At 28.7% G+C, this 8,837-nt stretch overlaps 1 non-coding gene across 1 annotated transcript; it reads right to left on the reverse strand.

Moving 5' to 3' along the window:
- Positions 1 to 1,086: 1,086 nt before the first annotated feature.
- Positions 1,087 to 1,193, reverse strand: LOC116283232 (U6 spliceosomal RNA). Its single transcript, XR_004192793.1, has one exon. It is a non-coding gene; the product is annotated as a U6 spliceosomal RNA (small nuclear RNA).
- Positions 1,194 to 8,837: the final 7,644 nt, after the last annotated feature.

Consider the following 8,837-nt stretch of genomic DNA (forward strand, 5'->3'; position numbering starts at 1 on the left):
GAAAAAAAGATTTCCTTAGAATAAAAATACTGGGTATAGCAGTGATTTCCAAAATTGGCTCATCAAACTCTTGAGTTTCTTTTTTATAAGTATAAACGTCAATTTTCTTTCCTAGATCCATCTATTGAGACTTGTCAAATATAATACCCTACATTTTTGTTTGCTAAAAATGAGGTATCTTCTTTATATGCAGCTCCTTTTACTATGAAAATTATTTTCTTCATTTTCTCTGATTCACAAAGTATTCTTTTCATAAAATATTAATATTAAATATCACCAGTTTGGTGACTACAAATATATTTCTAAATTTCATGTATGTAAATCATGACCTTTAATTTCCTTGTTACATAATGTGACTTTTTGGAGTTCCAAACAATTTTCGATACCAGAAAAGGTGTGCAAGGCTCATTACAGAAATCTGACTCATATACTAGATTACTGAGATAAGGAATTCTAAGATTCACATAGATAATTATTTAAACATTTTTTATTGAGTTATAGTCATTTTACAATGTTGTGTCAAATTCCAGTGTAGAGTACATTTTTTCAGTTACACATGACCATACATATATTCATTCACATAGATAATTTGAAGTTTAAATAAATGTTTTTATTTTGCCTTAATTGATGACATTAGCATTAATATAACTTACATATGCTTCCTCAAAATCAGAAGTGTCTGTTTTGAAAGTTAGATCTGTTTCAGACAAGGTAACAGCATGAAACAGATGGCATAGTCAAATTAGAAAATCTCAGGAAGCACCTCATAAAGATAGTATACAGCAGAGTATAGCAAATCAGAAAGGTTGATATGATTCTAGGGAGCTTATTTTTTTCCAGAAAAATTTATTATTTTAAGTAAACACAATTTCAGTGAATCTGATTTTTCTAGGAGTCTCTTAAAGGAAAATTAGCATTCCATGAGTAGGTAAAATATCTTCTCTGGAAAAACATTATGTTGGGTAAAAAATAAATACCAGTTAAGTTTTTTTATAAAGAATTATAATTCATTTTGAATATTTTATAATTGCTGAAGTCATTAAAGTTACGAAGCAAAATTTCAAAACAATGTATAATAATGTATTTAAAAATATGGAATGCTTCAAGAATTTGTGTGTCATCTTTGTGCAGGGGCCATGCTAATCAGCTTTGTATTGTTCCAATTTTTGTTAATGTGCTACTGAAGCAAGCACTCTAGAGAGTTTATAATGTCAAATCTATTACCAATTCTAGGACTAAAAGAAGGAAAGGAGGGAGCAATTACCACAACCTGGAAGAAAAGGACACGTAGTTTGTGAAGAGAAGTGACTTCCAATCATGAAACCCAACCAAACTAGGGAAAACCTGCAGGAAAGGAACCAGAGGAATAAAAGCCCTCATTTCATATTGTTTCTTCTGGTTGGTCTCCTGCTTATTGACTAAAATAAACTAATAGCCAGAAAAAAAAAAAGTAGTGATTGAGTACCTATATGGTAACCTTCCAGGGCAGAGATTTGGGTGATTAAGTATAAGGAGTAGATCTGGAGGGGCAAATAAAAGATACCAACTCAATTTGAGAGTAAACAAAAAGGGAAAAGTTAACTTGGCCATTAAAAGTAGTCAAATAAAAGAATACCTAGAAATATTGACTGTGTATTTTATTTTATAAATATTTTTGTCACGATACTTCTAGTTGATATCATTTAATGATGATTGCTGACTGACAGATATGGCAAAACTTCTCTATAATGATCTGATCAAAATTGACAAAAAAGCCCGGTATATTTTGGTTACTATTTCTAGAACCACATGTCCCCCCAAAAATCAATATTTATGAAGCTTATTTGATATATAGCTCTAATACAATAAAATTTATTTGACTGATAAAGACAAAATATGCTTTAGAGGAAAATATTTGAAAACTATTAAAAATCACTGAATTTGATAAACTAAAATGGTGTCTTAAGTTCAAATTAAAAAGTATGGACTTCTAAATAGTTAATAATTCCATGCAACCGTGTGGACTTTAATACTTATAAATAAACGTGATTGTTCTGTATATGTTTTCCATGCATTATATCAAATAAAATCTGATGTTGGCGCCACAGTTATAATTTCATTTTACCCTAATTATCTTCCTAAAAGCCACATCTCCAAATAGTCAGATTGAGGGCTATGGCCACACCATATGAATTTGGGAGAAAATTATTTATAATTCAAACCATAACAAATGGTATTTTATTAGTTCAAAATCATAACTACTTTTGTTCATGAAGCCAATTAAAATAATAATTAGTATCTTTATAAACACAAACTTTGAAATAAGTAAAAAAGGAAAGAATTTGAAGTTAAATATCAAACTTCTTTTCCAATATAATAATTCACTTTTTATAGTTTGCATATTGATGAAATGCATGTTTATAAAGAAGTTAATATTACGAAAAGGCTTCTAGGGGAAAAACTACATAGCTAAAATGTCAAAACAGAAACGAAGTAATTTTTTTTCTTCTTTTAAAAGTGTTAACAGTCTAAGTACTCCTTAGATTTTATAATTGGCGAATGATTACTTTTGAGGCAATGGAAATATTTTTTCAAATTTTTATTATTTGACAAAATTATTTTAACTTCTCTTATTATAAGTTGTGCATTATTTTTTAACATTTTGGCTATTAATTCATACAAAATGTCAAACATTAAAGAGCTTAATTTTTTTGACTTTGTATTTTTAAATCCAGCTTTATCATTATTTTTTATCATTGTTTTTTATCACTGATTTTGTTTTTCTGAAACACATGATAACTGTATGAATCTACATTGTCTGACTGTGGTAATTTCAATTGTTAAAATTATCACAAAGATTTCAGGGGTATTCAGCAATGGAAATTATTTTTTCTGTCTTTATATATCTATATCAGTACATTTCACTTCTTAGATATGACACCAAAATAATAATTGACAAAAGAAAAAGAACATAAATTGGACTTCATCATTATGTTATCACTTATACATGGAATCTAAAAAAAAGACACAAATGAACTTATTTGCAAAGCAGAAAGGTATTCAAAGACATAGAAAACAATCTAATGATTACTGGGAGTGAGAGAGGAGCAAGGAATTGGGAGTTTGGGATTGGCAGACACAAACTGCCATGTACAGAATAGATAAACATCAAGATACTACTATATAGCATAGGAAACTATATTCAATGGCTTGTAGTGACCTATAATGAAAAAAATGTGAAAAGGAATGTGTGTGCGTGTATGTGTGTGTGTATGTGTGTGTGTGTATATATATATATATCCATATTATGTATTTAATGTATATAACTATATATATATAGTTACATATAATTGAATTACTATGCTCTATACCAAAACTAATATAACATTGTAAATCAACTACGCTTCAATTAAAAAAAAAAAAGTAAAGAAACTAGCATCCAAACCTGGGCAAGATATATCTTTGGCACACTAGTCTACCATCTTCTCTGTCTTCTTGCTTTCCAATTAAATTAGCTATTCCTTGCCCAAACAACTTGTGTGTTGATTTAATGGCCTGTCCTGTGGTAAACAGTATGAACTTGGACTTAATAATAGCAGCCAGTGTACAGAAAAATAATAAAGAAATCCTAGGGGATATTGGAAGATTGCTGAAAGCATTTTCTAATCAATGTTGCATGGACACAGCCAAAATTTACAAGCCTGAAATTTTCTTTAAAGAAAAATGCATTAACAGTAAACACTTAGCATTATATTCTGTTAAATGATATTCTGTTTTACTATTAGAATGAAGAAATACAAAAATGAACATTTGAACAATACCACTTCTTTAAGGAAATATTAAACACTATGTTTTAAATTAGCAAATTGGACTATATGTTGCAGCATATAGGTATAGACAGTGTATTTAAATATATACTTTTAAATAATTGTGAATCATTCAATAAGAATGCCCCACCAATCTTCTTTAAGGCTCATTCAACAATTTCTGATAAAGGTGCCAGATAGGCGATGGATGAATAAACTACAAAAATTCTAATTTTACATGATGCAAATAGAAAAATAATGTGATGTTGGCTTTTTTCCTGGATTTGAGAACTGACTAAAAGTACTTTTCCCTGACAAACACAGAAAATAGAAATTAAATGCAGATTAGTTTTTTGGCAGTATAACTATATAATTCAATGTAACATTGATATAAGTAAAAAGATTTGAGCTAAAATGACATTTAAGCTTTAAAAATCTTTCTTAAAGTTCAATTTTATTTTTCAAAATATTCCTTTTGATTGTGCAATTATGGGTCATCTTGGAATTGCATATATTTTTTAATGCATAATGCTACTTAGGGAGCAAGTATTACATATATTAATAGACCAAGACTTTTAAGATTTTGTTTTAACCAAATTATATATTATTTTTCTTTGGTTCTTGCAATATACCATTGAGATAAAATTATTGTTTTTACCATCATTTGCAAGAGTAACTTTAACCACAGCACTAATCCTTCAAATTTCATTATTATTATTTCTAGAAAAGAATCATGCTGCAATAATTGAAAGCTCAAGATTTGTTGTTTTGAAAATCAATTACATATTATGTGGTTAATAGAAATATATTTCAAACAAACTAAAAATTATTAATTAAAATCTATAAAATACATCTAAAGAAAATTTGATGGTCCCACCAGTTAGCAATTGTGACATAGGCTTTTATTATTATAACAGATATAGTTCATAACATAGACATCTTCATCTTTCTAAGGTTATAATGTGCATTTGTTTATATGCACACATGAGCCATGTATATTTGCCTGTCTGACACAAAAATATGGATTTGGGAAGACAGGCATTTTATTATTTTCTATACTATATATAAACTTTGAATTAATGCATTGCCTTCAGTGGAATTAAAGACAATTTTGGAAAGTGCTTATTTTCAAGATATTTTATATATTTCTAATTTAATTGAAGGATTGTTTGCTAAACTCTCACAATTGGCCTAGTCCTATGTTTACTGAAACTGTCACAGAAATAAAAGAGAAAGAAGAAAAAATCAATATTTTTAGCACTGTAATTCAAGATAATTTTTCAGCAACCTGAATTGCAAATATAGGTCAATATGTAACATTTGTGAACACAGACTGAAAGCAGGGAAGTATTTCCTGACCCAGGCCTTCCACTTGAATGTTTGTGAGCTACTTTTTATGTGCCTCATAATTATTTCTTCTCCTTCTCCGTAGAACATAATCATTTTGCATTATATATTCTACATTTAGTTAATGCCAATCTGTTTCTTTGAAAATTAAACTCCCAATATCAAGAACATGACTATTTTATCACCATTTTAACTCAAATATATGGATATTAAATAAATATTTTTGCATAGATGATAAGTATTGGTGCCATTTTTGACAATGAGAATATTAAGAAGCATTTCAAAGAATAAATCCATATTAATTTTTGTAAACTGGCAGATTTAAAGTAAAATATTTATGCATATATATGTGTTTGGGTGATTTTTAAAATCAGATTTAGAACAATGAATATATAACATACATTCCAATTAGCTTTGACTATTAATTAAATATATGTACATTAATAGCATATCCTTAGTGTTACATACATAAAAGCTAATATAATCAGTATAAAATATGGCTTCTGTGAACCATATATGAGTTAATACACATAAAGGGTTTAGAACAAGATCATCACTATAATCATAATATATTTTCTATAAGAACATGGCAATTCCAGAATAATTACAGTTTTATAATGTAACCTCAATCTTTTCCATTCCTTTGGGCTTCACAGAAATATAACTTTGACAAATTTGATAAAATAGCTGTGTGGCTTTGTTTAGCTTGACCACCTGGAGAGCAGAATATTGATTCTATAATTAACTGTGATCTGCTAAGTACAGCCACCAAAATTACCTTTTTTATAAAAGGTATTTTCTTCTCCTGAGAATTTACATGGAAAAGAAACTGCTGAATGAAAGATTTTTAAAGGGTAATAGTTATTAAAGTTTAAATGATCATCATGATTGTGTCTTCCTATAATTCATTTTAATTGTTGATATATTCACATAAGAAGACAGATTGGAACAATATACATTGGACACAGGAATACTGGTAAAATATTTGTGACCTGAGATTATAAGGGCTGTAAGACCTCTAGTTTTCACATTTTACAATTTATTTTAAAAAACATTAAAAAAAACACATCACAGCCATAATTGAAATCTAAAATTGAACTGAAATACCAATTTTTAATTACAAAAGTTTACTTATAAATTAGAAAATTACAAGTGAGAAAATGGTTTGTTTTGTTGTCATTGTTAATAAAGAAAATGTTGTTCATTGTAGCTTGCCAAGTCCCTTCTGCATTTTATATTTGTCAGTAGTTAGTACATCTCTAATTTTTAGGGAGGTATATGTATTAAGAATCTTTTTTATGAATGAGCATTATACAAATGCTTATATCTGCAAATGTATTTAGTTATCAATAGCATTTTAAAACATATAAAGTTATACTCATTCATACCAAATGGCTCCGCTTGCCGTTTAAATTAATTTTATACAATTTAAATTTTATTGTATTCATGCAATAAAATGTCCAAACTGTAAAATACAGTTAAAAAAAAACTGCTTATAGTGAAAGGAGATCTTCCATTTTCATAGTCACTGTTCCCATAGGCAACCATCATAAACAGATTCTTAGGTGTTCACATACAAGTAACATGTTAATATTTATGTGTACATATTATTATTTTTCTAAAAATGGGAGTTTGTTCTAGAACTCTCAATTTCACTTAATATTGTTAGTGATTGAACAATAATTATACAATATTTACTCTTTTTAAAGTGATGTGTCTTAAGTCAGTTTCCCAGAAATAAAGCCTGAGGTGAGAATTCTTTTACAAGGGATTTATTGGGAGAGTGATCTCAGGAGAAAACTTTAAGAAAATAAAGGAATCTGGATAAGGTCTGGGCAGAACCAAACACAGATATATAGTAACTGAAGTCTATTCTAAATCATATTGTATGGAGGGCTCTGGAATATGAGTGGAGCCACAGAGTTGTCTCATTTTGAAGCAAAAGGACCTGATTTTGTACTGTTTTATTGAAAAATTGAAGTATACTTAATTTATAGCATTATATAAGTTTCAGGTGTACAACATATTAATTCTGTACTTTTATAGATTATATTCCATTTAAAGTTATTATAAAATATTGGTTATATTCCTTGTGTTCTGGGTGAGAGTTTCTTGTCTTGTTGCAGAAACAATTCAGAGACAAGAAGTAAAGGTTAAGAAAGTAAAGTGAGGATTTATTAAGCAATAGATAGTGTGCTTTCAAGGAAAGAGTGGGCTGACCCAGGTGGGTAGCTACCCCGAGTTTCCTTGGCAAGCTTGCTATGTGGGTGTAAAAATGAATGGGCAGAATATTCATTAGCAGGGAGGAGTTTGGGGTTATCTTTTCTGATCTTCTTCCAAGCTCCACCTTCACAGGTGAAGAGGAGAAAATATTTTGTCCTTATTTACTCTCAGTTGGAAAATTGGATGAGGTCATAATGAATAAAAGTCTATAGTATGATGTGGGTATCATAAGCAAAAGGTTACATTTGGATAGAGTCTTAATGATTAAAAAATTATACTCAAATGGTGGGGATTCCTGTCCTGTCCCACCCTTCTGCCTCCAGGACACTGATCTACAAAGAATGTATGATTTTTTTTTTAATCTGTCTGGAGGATCCTGTTTTTTTGTCTGCCCAAGGATGCTTATTGTTCACAAGATGTATGGTTTTCTGCCATTTGGCCCATTTCCTCTACCTCTGCTCATATATAGCTACCTGCCTGCTCTAACACATTTGCTGTGCAATATACACTTTTAGTTAATTTATTTTATACCTAGTAGTTTGTACTCTTTAATCCCCTACTTCTATCTTTCATCTCCCCCTTTCTTCTTCCAACTGGTAATCACTAGTTTGTTCTCTATATCTGTTTGTCTGTTTCATTATATTAATTTGTTTGTTTTATGTTTTAGATACCACATTTAAGTGATAACATACAGTATTTACCTGCAATTATGCTTTAACTAATTTTTTCTTGAGAGATGTTTGATTCTTTCCCTCTTCTAAGTACAGTGTTTTTGCTGATATTTTGGTACCAACAATTTCCTGCATATTGTAGTTTATATTTTTAACAAAAAATGCCTAGAATTTTGAATGCTGAACCAAAGACTATGTGTATTTTAAAGTCTGACATGTATTTCCAGATTATCCTCCAAAAAAGTTCATATTTTTCACATTTTCACCAGCAGTGTGAATTAAATTTTTGGTCCTAATTATCCTGATATGAAAAATACTATCTCAGTTTGTTTTTATTTTGCATTTTTAAACATTATACAGAATGTTTAAAGTATTTTCATTCATGAAAACAATTTGTATTTTGTTTTGTGAAAAAAATCCCCTTTCCTTTAGGTAGCTAATATACTTTCCTATCAGTTTTTAAGGTGTGTGTGTGTGTGTATATATATAATATATATATTATATATATAAAAATATATATATAAATGGCATTTATCTATATATCATTCTAGTTTTCTCTTTTGAAATTTGTTTTTATTTTTCACTGTGAAGCCATTTAATTTTACAAAGTTAAAATTTTTATTCATCTTTTATAGCCCCAGAGTTTTCTATCTTTTTTAAAAAAATGTATCCTTATCTTATGACTATGTATTTTGAAATCCATACATCTTTCCAAATATTCTAAAATTTTCCTTTTGTGAGGTAAAAATTTATGACTTTAATTTAAGACAAAATTAAATTTAGCATATTTAAAAATCCATTTTTAAAATGT

Source organism: Vicugna pacos, chromosome 14 (genome assembly GCF_048564905.1).
Source record: "Vicugna pacos chromosome 14, VicPac4, whole genome shotgun sequence".
Classification (NCBI taxonomy): Eukaryota; Metazoa; Chordata; class Mammalia; order Artiodactyla; family Camelidae; genus Vicugna; species Vicugna pacos.